The sequence below is a fragment of the Eptesicus fuscus genome, chromosome 8 (genome assembly GCF_027574615.1).
Source record: "Eptesicus fuscus isolate TK198812 chromosome 8, DD_ASM_mEF_20220401, whole genome shotgun sequence".
In the NCBI taxonomy this organism is placed as follows: Eukaryota; Metazoa; Chordata; class Mammalia; order Chiroptera; family Vespertilionidae; genus Eptesicus; species Eptesicus fuscus.
The window spans coordinates 72,117,472-72,129,892 of NC_072480.1; the positions used below are offsets into that span (position 1 = coordinate 72,117,472).

General features: G+C 37.7%; 1 protein-coding gene and 1 long non-coding RNA gene across 2 annotated transcripts in view; one reads left to right on the forward strand and one right to left on the reverse strand.

Moving 5' to 3' along the window:
- The window catches only part of MYO16 (myosin XVI), a 421,185-nt gene that overhangs the window by 20,635 nt on the left and 388,129 nt on the right, over window positions 1-12,421 (forward strand). The window lies entirely within an intron of this gene.
- On the reverse strand, window positions 110-797 carry LOC114232372 (uncharacterized). Its single transcript, XR_003618425.2, has 2 exons — window positions 602-797; window positions 110-274 (listed from the first exon to the last, which is right to left on the reverse strand). It is a non-coding gene; the product is annotated as an uncharacterized LOC114232372 (long non-coding RNA).

The following is a 12,421-nucleotide window of genomic DNA, read 5'->3' on the forward strand; positions in this document are numbered from 1 at the left end:
GGATTTGTCATTTGTAAGATCAGAGAAGTCATCTACTGCGTGCATGGATAGAACAGAGTGCAGAGTTTTTTCTGAGGTTTTTCAATACGCAGAAAATGTCCAGGAAAGAGAATTTTACAAATACTGCTTTATAAAGTAGCATATTGGCGATGAGGTTCCAGTTTTCCCAGTAAATCCACTCCCTCTGGCCTTCTCAAGATCATCATTCTTCCAGTTGCCCCCTTCATTATCCACAGCACAGGGTCATTTCCATGGATGAGAAATGCTGCAATATCTTTAAAAGTAAAAGGAAGAGTAAACTACCTTTCATTTCATAAAACAACTCCTAAGAACAAGTTGTTTATATTCACTGTGTCCTAATTCCCACCTCCATTGTCTCTGAAAACACTCCTATTAGGTTTTTTCCCCATTGATACCACCAAACCTGCTGCCTTCTCTTACTCTCATCAAGGATCTCCTTGTTGCCAAGTTTTCAGATATTTCTTTGTCCCCATCACACGCAACAAAACAGCACGTGACACCCTTGATCATGTCTCCCTCCTCAGTTGACTTTCGTCACTTGACTTCTGGACCTGTTCTCTCTCCTTAGTTTTATACCTACCTCACAGGCTCCTCCTTCTCAGTCTTCTTTGCAGGATACTCCTCAACTTTTCAAACTTTGAACACCATAATATCCCAAGAATTTAGAGCTCTTCTCTATCTATCTTCCCTCTCTAGAAATTACCTCCCTTGACATGTGTATTCTACAAACCCTATTTTTTTGCCTAGCCAAGACCTCTTCCCTGCCTGTAAGAGGTCTCTACAGCATGTCCTTGTGACATCATAAACAGACCTGCTCACTGTCATACTCTTGATTGTCCCAGGCCAGACCATCTTCTCCTGAATCTTTCCAACTCAGTGAATGACTCCATTCCACCAATTGTTCATGTCAATCATTTTGGAGACTTTCTTGACTCCTTTATGTCTCTCTCACACTCTCATCTGATCCTTGAATACATTCTCTTGGCTCTACCTCCTAGTCTTCATAATCTGACCATCTCTCACCAGTGCTATGGCACTCTTGTCTAAGCCATCACTATCTCTGCCTGTTTAGTTGAAGTGGTCTCCTGCAACATCACGCCACTCCTAACCTTACCCCCTACATCATTTTGGCTCACTGGGTATGGTATCTGAAGCTCTAGTCATGGACACTGAGACCCTACGACATCTCCCTCTCCTGCCCTACTCCAGCCAATTATCTGATTTTATTTTCTCTCATGCTTTTTCTCAGATGTTCTTCCTGAGCCCCTCCGGCTTTCTTACCTTTTCTCAAAAACGCTTCCCCTTCTCTTGTCGCACAGTCTTTTGACATTTTGTCTGTATTCTGCAGGGGTCATTCATTTACCTCTTTCCGTTCCAATGTCACATAACTAGAGGGGCTTTCTCTGATCCTCCTGCATGAGGCTCATAAGAGATTCCTAAAGCCATGCAGCTGCTTTTGTTTCTCTCTCTCTGAGTTTTGAATGGAATAGTAGGAATGTAGTTAGGCATTTGTCTTCAGAGACTTATTCTTTCTACAACTTAGTTGTCATTCATGGCCCTTCATAATTTCAATATTCCAAAATTATTTTGTCTCTATTTTGTGCATCATAGACAATGACACCAGGAGAGCAGTATTGCCATCACTTGGTTGCTGATTGGAAATGCAGATTCCTGGGCCACACCCCATACCTGCTGAATCAGAAACTCTGGGAGTGAACCTGGGAATCTGGGCTCGAACAATCTCTCTGGGTGATTATGAGGCATGCTGGGGATTTAGTTCGATTCTAATGGTTCTCTGGTTCTCACCTGGGCGTGTTTGTTACATTCTTTAGTTCCACTGAAATTCTCTGTCCAGAAAACAGAACTGCTGAACACGTTGCCCTGTCTCAAATGTCACAATCGTCCCTATGAACATGATGAATTTGGTCTAATAGAAATGTTGCTATGCCTTGACTATAAAAGCTGGCTTCCTGTTCCTCTGTGTTTCCTCACCCCATTTCTTATCCTTATCTTCATCTCAAAATGTCTATAGACTATTCATCTTTCAAGGCTTGAATTAAATAGTTTGTCCTTCAGGAATCTTCCCTGATTTCCTAAACTGAAAGAAGAATACTTCTCCTTTGTATGCTCAGAAGCATTTTACTCATGGATCTATCCTTTATTCATATCTGCCTTCTAAAATAATTCCTAATACAAATGTCTTTATCTTTCCTACATTGTACAACTCAGGAAAGGATTATGTCTTCAGTTACTTTCTGTCCTAAGCAGAGTTGCTGGTTTGTGGTAAGCTCATAGTAGAAACTTCCTTTCCTTTTCTTCCTCTTTGCACTGTAGTAGCTCCTGAATATAAGAAACACAGATCATTCTGATATATTTAACAATGTCTGCACATATGAAAAAAGGAAATACCCGTACATCATAATCTATGACCAAACTCTCACAGGAAGCATCTACAAGCAAGAAATGTGTCTGATAAATGAGCTGCTTCATGCAGAATTGGTGCATGATTTAGAAACCATAATTCCAGCTCACTCCAGCTGAGTGGTTCTAGAAGCCATTTTCAAATACCCTGGGACAACATAGATTTTATAATTGCCTTGATTCCCTTCTCATTTTAAACTAGTTCTATAAGAAAACAAGATTACCTTCTTGATTTAATAAAATGAAGATCACAAACACAATTTTATGTTTAATTTGAATTTTAGAAAGACAATGCTTAAAGTTAAGTCTGAGAATTTAGGGCCTTTGTGTTTATGCTCTGAATTTTCTTTTCAAGTTGGAAAAATGACAGGGAGTAACATGCTTTATGCATTTGGAAACTCTAGAGAAGTTAAGATGGATTGCCTTCTTCCAAAACACAGGAAGGGTGTGAACTGGATGACAACCAGGTACAATTTGTGGAGGATTTTTTTTTTTTTCATCTTGTGGGATTGTCTTAAGCAGGAAAGGTACTATATTCTTCTGCTTGGGCTGCCATAACAAAATGCTTTAACAGAAATTAATTTTCTCATGGTTCTGGAAACCAGAAGCTCCACATCAAGGTTCCAGCAAAATAGGTTTCTGGTGAGGCCTGTTTCTGGCTTGCAGACAGCCACCATCTCTCATGTCCTCTACACCAGAGCTCTCTGAAGTCTCTTCTTATAAGGACACCAGCTCTATTGGATTGGGCTCCCACTCTTATGACCTTCCTTAACCTTTATCACCTCCTAAAAAGGTATTATCTCCAAATATAGTCACATTGAGCATTAGGACTTTTACAGGTGAATTTTAGGATTATATAATCCAGTCCATAATAAGTGTATTTTGGTTGATTTCTCATTTCAAGGAGCCTATGTTAGCTTGGGTTCACAACAAAACAGATACCGAAATAAGATGAGATGTGCCAGAGATTTTTGGGAAAATGCCTGCCAGGGAAAAGGGGGAAAGACCCAGAGAAGCCTGGGAGAGCTTTCAGTATTAAAGGCTGGTGTGACTGCAGTTGTCTTAGTTTGCTAAAACTGCCATAACAAACTACCACAGGCTTGGTGGCTCAGCAGAGATTTATTTTCTCACAATTCTGGAGGCTAGAAATTCAAGATCAAGATGTCAGCAGGTTTGCTTTCTTCTGAGGCCTGTCTCTTTGGCTTGCAAATGCTCACCTTTCTGTGTTTTCACACAGCCACCCTTCCTTCCATGTGAATCTGTGTTCTAATCCCTTCTTCTTAGAAGGACATCGGTCTGATTGGATTGGGCCCAGCCTAATGTCCTCATTTTACCTTAATCATTTGTTTAAAGACCCTACCTGAAGAAATAGCAACTAGAAGATACTCTTTGTTTCATTAAGTCGGGAGAGTAAACAAAAACCTCTGTGGGAGGAAAAAAAATTAATTTTTTTTTTAAAGAATAGACAAGTTAGATTATACTAGAATATTACACATATATACAACATGTAGACTTTGTTGTATATAACAACACCAATTTTTAAATTAAACTTCCTGATCTGATGGCTCTGGTAATAAGGTGAATTATGATCAGTGAAATTCAGATAATGGTATTAGCACAAAATATTGGCTCTCTCTCATACACACACATATACTCCCATAATCCTATATAATAAAAGGCTAATATGCAAATCAACTGAATGTCAAAATAATTGGTTGCTATGACGTGCACTGACCACCAGGGGGCAGACACTCAATGTAGGAGTTGCCTCCTGGTGGTCAGTGCACCAGAAGCTGGGCTCATGGCTGGTGAGCACAGTGGCAGTGGCAGGAGCCTCTCTTGTCTCTGTGGCAGCACTAAGGATATTCGACTGACAGCTGAGAGACACCCCTCACCCCCCTGCCAGTGCACAAATTTTGTGCACTGGGACTCTAGTCATTCTATAAAATTCCATATGCATTTTAGCTTTTATTTGTGAGAGGCTTTATCTTAAAGCCGTCTTCCATTTTTGTCTGTTGTAATTTCTGGTTGGACTTGCTGATGGAACATCCATTTCTTCATCTTCTCTCTGGTATAATCTAGCAGTTCTATCACTTGGTTCAACTGCTGTACTATTTATATTTCCTCTATTGCTACATCTTGTTGCTTCCCTGTTGTCATCTCAGTCTCTTAATCCTGTAGGGATGTCACTTGTGTGTTTCCTTTTAACTCTTTAATCCCTTAATCTTCTATAGTTGCCTATCTTCACTGTCAGCTGTACTCTAGACTACAGCTTCCAATGTATTAAATATTTCAAAGTTGCTAAGTCTTTTTGATCCGGTACAAATAAAAATATTATCTTCTTCTTAGTTTGGGGCTTAAATGTTTTTTATTACACATATAGAATCCCTAGAGAAATTTTATTACAAACCTCTTTTTTATAACCTTGGGTATGTGAAAATCTAAAAATCTTTGATGACTTGAAAACACAATGTTCTACTTTAGCACAAAAATGAAACTTTTCATAACCTTAGGAGCTAAATACATCAGACAAAAATTTGAAGCAGTGATGAGCACTATATGTGTCAGGCAGAAATCCTGAAGTATTTTTTAGAAATGATTATAAAATGGTGTTTGTTAGAAGTGAATATATGATAGAGAATCTAAGAAAAATGAGATAAGAGTACTTCACAAATGAGACTGAATAATAGGCTAATTTTGGGGGAAAATAAATCAATTTGTAGTAATGATTTTTTATTGACTTAATGTAGGGCAAGGGCAAAGGGTTGTATAAGATTTTCTTACAGGTAATTTTTAAAGTACACATTCCCTCCACCTGGACTTCTGTGAGTTCCTCTGGGTGGTGTGACCACAATATGCTGCTGCATAGCCATGGAAGTGATGAGAGTGCTACAGGGCAGGAAGGGCATTGAAATCACAGGGAGTTTTATTTCATGCCATTAATCAGGTGGCAGCTGGATCAATAAATTTAATGTAAAAAATGCATTTAAATATAGTTAAGTGTTTAACCAATTTTATAAGATCAAAGTTTTCCTAAAATAGGATAAACGATATTTAATAACTAAATTCCTATCTTAAAGTTGGCAGTGAATCGCAGATTTACAGATTTACCTAACACTTTGCCTCCAGTACTATTTTTGGTAACACAACATCACTGTGACCAAATGTCAAGTCATTCCACTTCTGTATTTACCATATTAATATTTGTAATATGCCATGCTCCTGAAAAGATAGAAACATTTTCTTGACATTTTTTTCTTTTTTAAAGAAACAAAACACCATTTAACAGATAAATCATAGCTCCTAAGAATACATTCCTGAAAAGATAAGAATGTTGGGCAAGGGTTGTCTCAGTTCAGGTATATTCGTTCTTCACATTGCTAAGGACCAACGCTCCAATCACTGCTACACTATAATGCAACCAAGCATTTTATATGTCTTGACTCACCATTCTCATTTGTTTGTAAAATTATAATTTTTTTGTAATTGTAGATTCTGATTAGTTTAACATGGCAAGATAGTAAGTAATGTATTATTCATACAGGATTTTAAATTTGCTTTTATAATGTCTAAATTAGAGTCAATTTTTAATGTTTACAACATCTAGATGTGCAAAATATTAACATAGTTCTGTTTTCTACATATCTATATCTATATATATCTATATATCTATATCTATATCTATATCTATATCTATATCTATATCTATATCTATATCTCTATCTCTATCTCTATCTCTATCTCTATCTCTATCTCTATATCTATATCTATATCTATATCTATATCTATCTATCTATATATAAAAGGCTAATATGCTAAGTGTCCCTCTGACTGTCTGACCGGTCACTATGACGTGCATGGACCACCAGGGGGTAGACACTCAATGCAGGAGCTGCCGTGATGCACACTGGCCATTTACAAAGAAACAGCACCACGGACCTGGCACTGACAAAGCAACACTCTGCTTCCCATAAGTGGGACACAGGCCCCTCTACCACCCCAGAGCTACAGCCCACCAAATCGCAGCCTATGCTGCTGAGACCCCATGGCACAAAATGTGGCCCACAGCCCAGCCCAGCCTGGAAATGGTCACTGTGGGCACCAGGTAATGATGTCACATAGCAACACCCGGCTTCCTCTCCCTAGCGACTAGCCTCCTTGCAGTTTCTTCAGCCTAGGAACACGACTTGCTTTATAGCCAGGTGCAAATATTTTATACTTTAACTAAATGTCTGTGAGGCATTTTCTCGTGCCTCATCCCATTTGATCCTCACAGAAGTCCTGGAGTAGGTAGATAGGAGACTCGCGGAATCCTATTTTCTTTTCATTAGAGAGAAAATGGAGATTTAGAAAGCTTAGCAACTTGACCTGACTGAAAAGAAGTAAGAAATGGTGGAACTTAAAAATGACTTCAGGTTTTCTCACTGTGTAGAATATAGTCAAACACTGCTGGAGTTAAATAGTTTACCCTTTGTTCTCCCTGTGTGATCTACAATAATAATCTGCTTCGTGTTGATATTTATTGCTGTGTTGCTGACAATTACCTGAAAGAGAAGTTGGGGTGCTTCACTGGGCTGGAAAAAGTTTAGCTAAATCAGAAAGCAGGTCTAATTAAGCAAGTTTATTCTGTATCTATAAAAAGGCTAAGTTGACTTGCACATGCGTGATACATATAGAGCTCTTGCTGGTGCCAATCACACATGCATGTTTCGATCTGTCATTGTCCATAGTGAAGTTGGTTGACACTTCTATTATAGAGAAAGGGTGAATAGTGATATGAAAATACTTTTCCTAATTAATTTCCTTTAAATGTGCACAAATCAGTGCACTGGGACACTAGTTTTTAGATAACTGTTGAGCAGTAATCTAAGAAAGTGTGAGACACAGGATAGTGTTTTGACTCTACTTCATTTATTCCTTGCAGAAAAGTTCTACTTCGTATTGTCTGCCAATCTTTTGCCTATTAGATTATATTATTTTAAGTAACAAGGAAAACCAGAAAACCAGTGTGGTCTGATCTAAGTAGTATAGAAAAACAGAGAGGGAGAAGGGGAGGAGGGGAGGAGAGACATGGAGCGCAGATCATTAGGTCATTGTGGTTATTGTTTCTTTTAAAATAAGGATGTATTTCATTGAGTCCAAAGACATGGAGGATGTACTTATTCAGTAATTTTTGTCACTTGCTTAATTATTACAGTTTCTAGTCAAACCTATCTTTTGTATGTTTGTTTTCTTTCTTGAAGCAAGGTGACTTTTGCAGTCCACACTAGTATCTGGTTTCCTATTTAATAAACAGAAATAGACTAGAACAGAAGCTGAGACTATTACCACTGTCACATTTCTGAACTTTTAGGGAAGCACGCTCCACATGGGACAGCATCTTGCTTGACAGGTAGATTAGGTGACAACACAAGAAGTATCCCTTTTAGGACACATGCAGATTTATTTTTAGTGTTTCTAACTTCATTGAAAAGTACCCCTTCCAGTTACAATATATTGACATATCCCTGAAGCCTGACTCGTTTTACCCTTGCCTCTGACTTTTATAGACCTTCTCTTCAAATTTTAATCATGAATTTTTTAACAAAGAACATGAGGAATCAAATTTAAAAGCTCAGTATAGATTGAAGCTAAACCAGACTTGGGCACTAGGAAAAGATTTCTTTATACTCTATAAAGAATGATATCCATCATGCATGCCTTATGTTTCCTTGATTTTCCATGAAACAGAAATATCCTCAGCACCTCTGTGACTGAAGTATTTGATATTCATTAGCAAAACTTAGTTGCTGTACATAATACTGGATTTTAAAAAAATGTTTAAGAAATAAATTGAAATTTCTTATTTAAAGTATTCAACATGCAAGAATATTAAATAATGTTGATTTTGCATTTGCAGGGTGTTGTTTTTTTTTTTTCATGTGAAGACCTAACTAATAGAATTTTTGGCAGCTTCTATGATCATGAACAGTCTGGGACAGGGAGGGCTTACCAGATTTTGTTGAATGCCGAGGCCACTGGCAAGTATTAAAATTGGAATGGATAATTTTCTGAAAGGCAGCATTTATCTGTCTGCCTTAATGTGTCACAAGGTACATATTTTTCTACGTGGGTTTCTCTGGGACAACAGTTATAAATGCTTAATGGGGCATATGTCTGAGTATAAAAGAGAAAAATGTACTGATTTAATAAGACTCAAAAGGAAAGGGAATGGTTGAAATAGAAACTTGGAAATAGTAGGGTCAAGTAAAACTAAGCATGTCTGTGTGTTCTTAAAATATGCTTTTATTGATTTTACTGTATTTTTAATTTATCTTTATTGTTGAAAGTATTACAGATGTGTCCTCTTTACTCCCCACCCCCCCACTGACCTCTTCTAGCCACCGCCCCCGCATCCCTCCACTCCAGGCTTCCCCACACTATTGTCTGTGTCCATGAGTTTCGTATATATGCATATAAGTTCTTTGGTTGATCTCTTCCTACCTACCAATCTATCCCTCCTACCTTCCCTCTGAGATTCAACAGTTTAGTGTTTCTGACATTTTTCACTTAGCATAATGTTAATGTTTGTTCATATGTAGCATGTAGCATGCATTCCTTTGTTATGGCCAGATGATATTCCATTATACAGATATATTGCTCATTGTTTAACCATCAGACATTTGGGTTATGTTGTCTATTGTGAATAGTGCTGCTATGGGCATTCATGAACAGGTATTTGTTGGAGTACTTGTTGTAAATAGTTTTGGGTTTATACCTAGGGGTGGGATTGAAGCATCTTTAGACTACTTTCCAATCACTGAACCATTTTACATTTCCATCTATAATCTGAGGGTTTCAGTTTCTCCATTCTCACCAATACTTGTTATTTTTCTTTATTTTTATTATTGAAGCATCCAGTTGTTTCCAGAAACCACACTTGTTGAAGGGACTATCCCTTCTTCCATTGAAAGATGGAACTGTTGTTGAAAGAGATCTATAGGTTTTTGGATTCTGAATTCTCAATTCTATTTCCTTGATCCATATGTCTACATTATGTCACTGCCATACTGTTTTGATTACTATTGCTTTGCAGTTAGTTTTGAAATCAGAAAGTATGAATTATCCCATCTTATTTTTCTTGCTTTTTCAAGATTGTTTTGGCTATTCAGGGACCCCTGTAATTTTAGTCAGCATTTCATTATTTTTAAGGCCCTTAGAATTTTGATAGGGATATGGCATTAGGATATCTCATGTCCCTTTTTCTCTCTTGGATAGTTACTTTTGTTCTCAATGGTATTAGTTGTAGCAGTTTGATTTACCAAAGAATAGTTATTACTTAGTAACCAGCATTTTTAAATGTTAATACTCATTTTTTAACAGTTATGGCAAACTTTTAATATAATCTTTCAGGATGAAGTAAAACAATAATAATTACAAAAAATGTGCAATTCTGATTTATCAAAAGATGAACAATTAGATGAAAGAATACACTAAAGAGTTCAGAATGAAGTCTACACAGGTCTATTTATCTGATCTCCTACAAAGATGTTAGTGCAGTGCAGTGGCATGTAAAAAAGAGCATTTTAAAGTTATGTAACATAAATTGACAGTGGATCATATATAGAGAGAAAATAAAAAATGAATCATGTATTTATACTGTGTGCATTCTGGATTTACTGTTCCTGCATCAAGGTCTGAAGAAATACGATGCAGTTAAATTTATGTTGTCATAAAACTGTCACTTGAATTCTGTTTGGGGATATTTAGAGTTAATGATTTAGAATTGGTTTAGGTACAGAGGCCATTCCTGACTCCCAACAGGCATATATACCTTAGTAATATGTGTTAGAAATTCTGTAGAATAGGTGAATTTGATAATAGCCTTTTTTGGAATATCTTTTCAGCTGCAAGTCAGTGAGTTCCTTGAAGGGGAAAGAGAGAATCGGTTACAAGCAACATTTGAAGATAAAAATGGCAAATAATTTTCAAAAATATATTCAGGATATTCAGTCACTGATTTGAGAATTGCAAAGCCCTCTATTGTATAACTATTGTATTTCTTCTTTGTCTTTTGTCTTCTATACCCACAATCCACTACATTATAAACTCTATGAAGACAGGATTTAAAAAATGCATATATTCTCTCACAACTCCAACTTCTAAGATAGTGTTTAGCACATACAAGACACTCATTGGATTGTTGTTGCGTTAGTCATACCTGCTCATTGGGTTGGGATTTTGAGTCAGCTTGGCAATGGGGATCTTGGCCTTTGGGCTTACAACCTCCAGGCTTAAGTTAGATCCAGTTTTTACCAAGTTGGGTAGCAAAGCAGAAATCTTAAACCCATTGCAAAGTAATATGAAATTAGTCTTAACTGCCCAAAGCCTGGTAGGCCAGTGCAGCTGAGGTGGGCTTCTGCCCATTTGATTCTTCACTGCACCTAGCTGATTAGTCTGTAGTTCTTTTGCTAAGTCTGGAACCCTAATACAGCTCTGACCCCGTACCCAATCCTCACAGGTCTCCTTTTTAGGAGAGTAGCTTGTAGCAACCTTGAGTGTCCCGCTGATGCATGTGGACCTGACCAAATCAGAAGGGACCACTCAAGGTATGACTGAGCAACTCACCTGAATATAGATTTCAGGCAGATGCTCACTGTGAGTTTAAAAGCCTATTAGACCCCCTCAGATATGATGGGTGGGATTGAAACAAGCTAAACAGCCCTTTGGATACTGATTTGCACTGCTGCCCACCCTTCCCAGTATTATAATCACTGAGATGCCTTGACCTTAAACACTTATAGATGGGCACATCTGGGGCTGACTGAATTTAAGAATTTGATGACAGAACTTGAGCATTTGTATTTTTTAAAAAGTTCTACTAGCTGTTCTACATCATAGGGAGGGTTGAGAATCATTTCCCAGGTTAGGGTGTGTTCTGACCTGAGGCCTTCCCATCTACAAAGACCTTGACCCTCTCCTCTCAAATCGCTTCACTAAACCAAGATTCAGGTCCGATAAGTTTCACTAAATGTATATTTATTGATGTATTTATTGAGAATAAATTGTGTGTTCTGAGGGGTACAGTGGTACATGCAGCAGGAGGGGCCAGAATCTCAGTGGTAAAGCATGGATAGATCTAGAGGGTATTGTGCTCCATGGTAAATAAATGGGAAACAGTCTACCACGAGTTGTTAACTGCCACTGCTGGTTCTATTGCTCCAAGAGAGATATTCATGGGTAATTTTGTGAAATTGTTAAATCCTAGCAGTGTCTTCAGTGGCATTTGCACCAGAATCTCCTGCAGTGCTTTGTTAACATGCATAGTTTTAGATCCTATCCCCATACTAACGGATCTGAGTAACTGAAAGTGGGAATAGGGTGTAATTCTTAAAAAGGCAAGAAACCCTGCCTGGCTGGCATGGCTCAGTGGTTGAGCATTGACCTGTGAACCAGGAGGTCATGTCCATAGTCAGGGCAGATGCCCGGTTGCAGGCTAGACCACCAGTGTGGGCCATGCAGGAGGCAGCCAATCAATGATTCTCTCTCATCATTGATGTTTTTATCTCTCTTTCCCTCTCCCTTTCTGAAATCAATAAAATATACTAAAAAAAAAAAAAAAAAAAAGAATAGCTCCCAAATATGGAAAAGTTCGCTCTTGGGGGAGAAATATTTTAGCTTTAACATTCATTTGTTGCCCTTCATAGGGCCACTGTACATAAGGAGACATACAGAATATCTATGGAATTACAATTCCATGATGGAGATTGTGGGTGAAGGCATAGAGAATAATGAAAGCTAGATCGAGAAGGAAAGAACTAGTAAAATCTATTTTAAAAAATCCTCAAGTCATTCTTAGACATCCTGAAATTCAAGTTCTAACTAGGGCAGGAAATATGTATGTTAAGGAGCAAATGGAAATTTTGTGGTGTTAACACAATTTCTATATCACTGCTTTCAGCTTCCCTTCTTTACTGACATATTGATGTGGTAAGATACA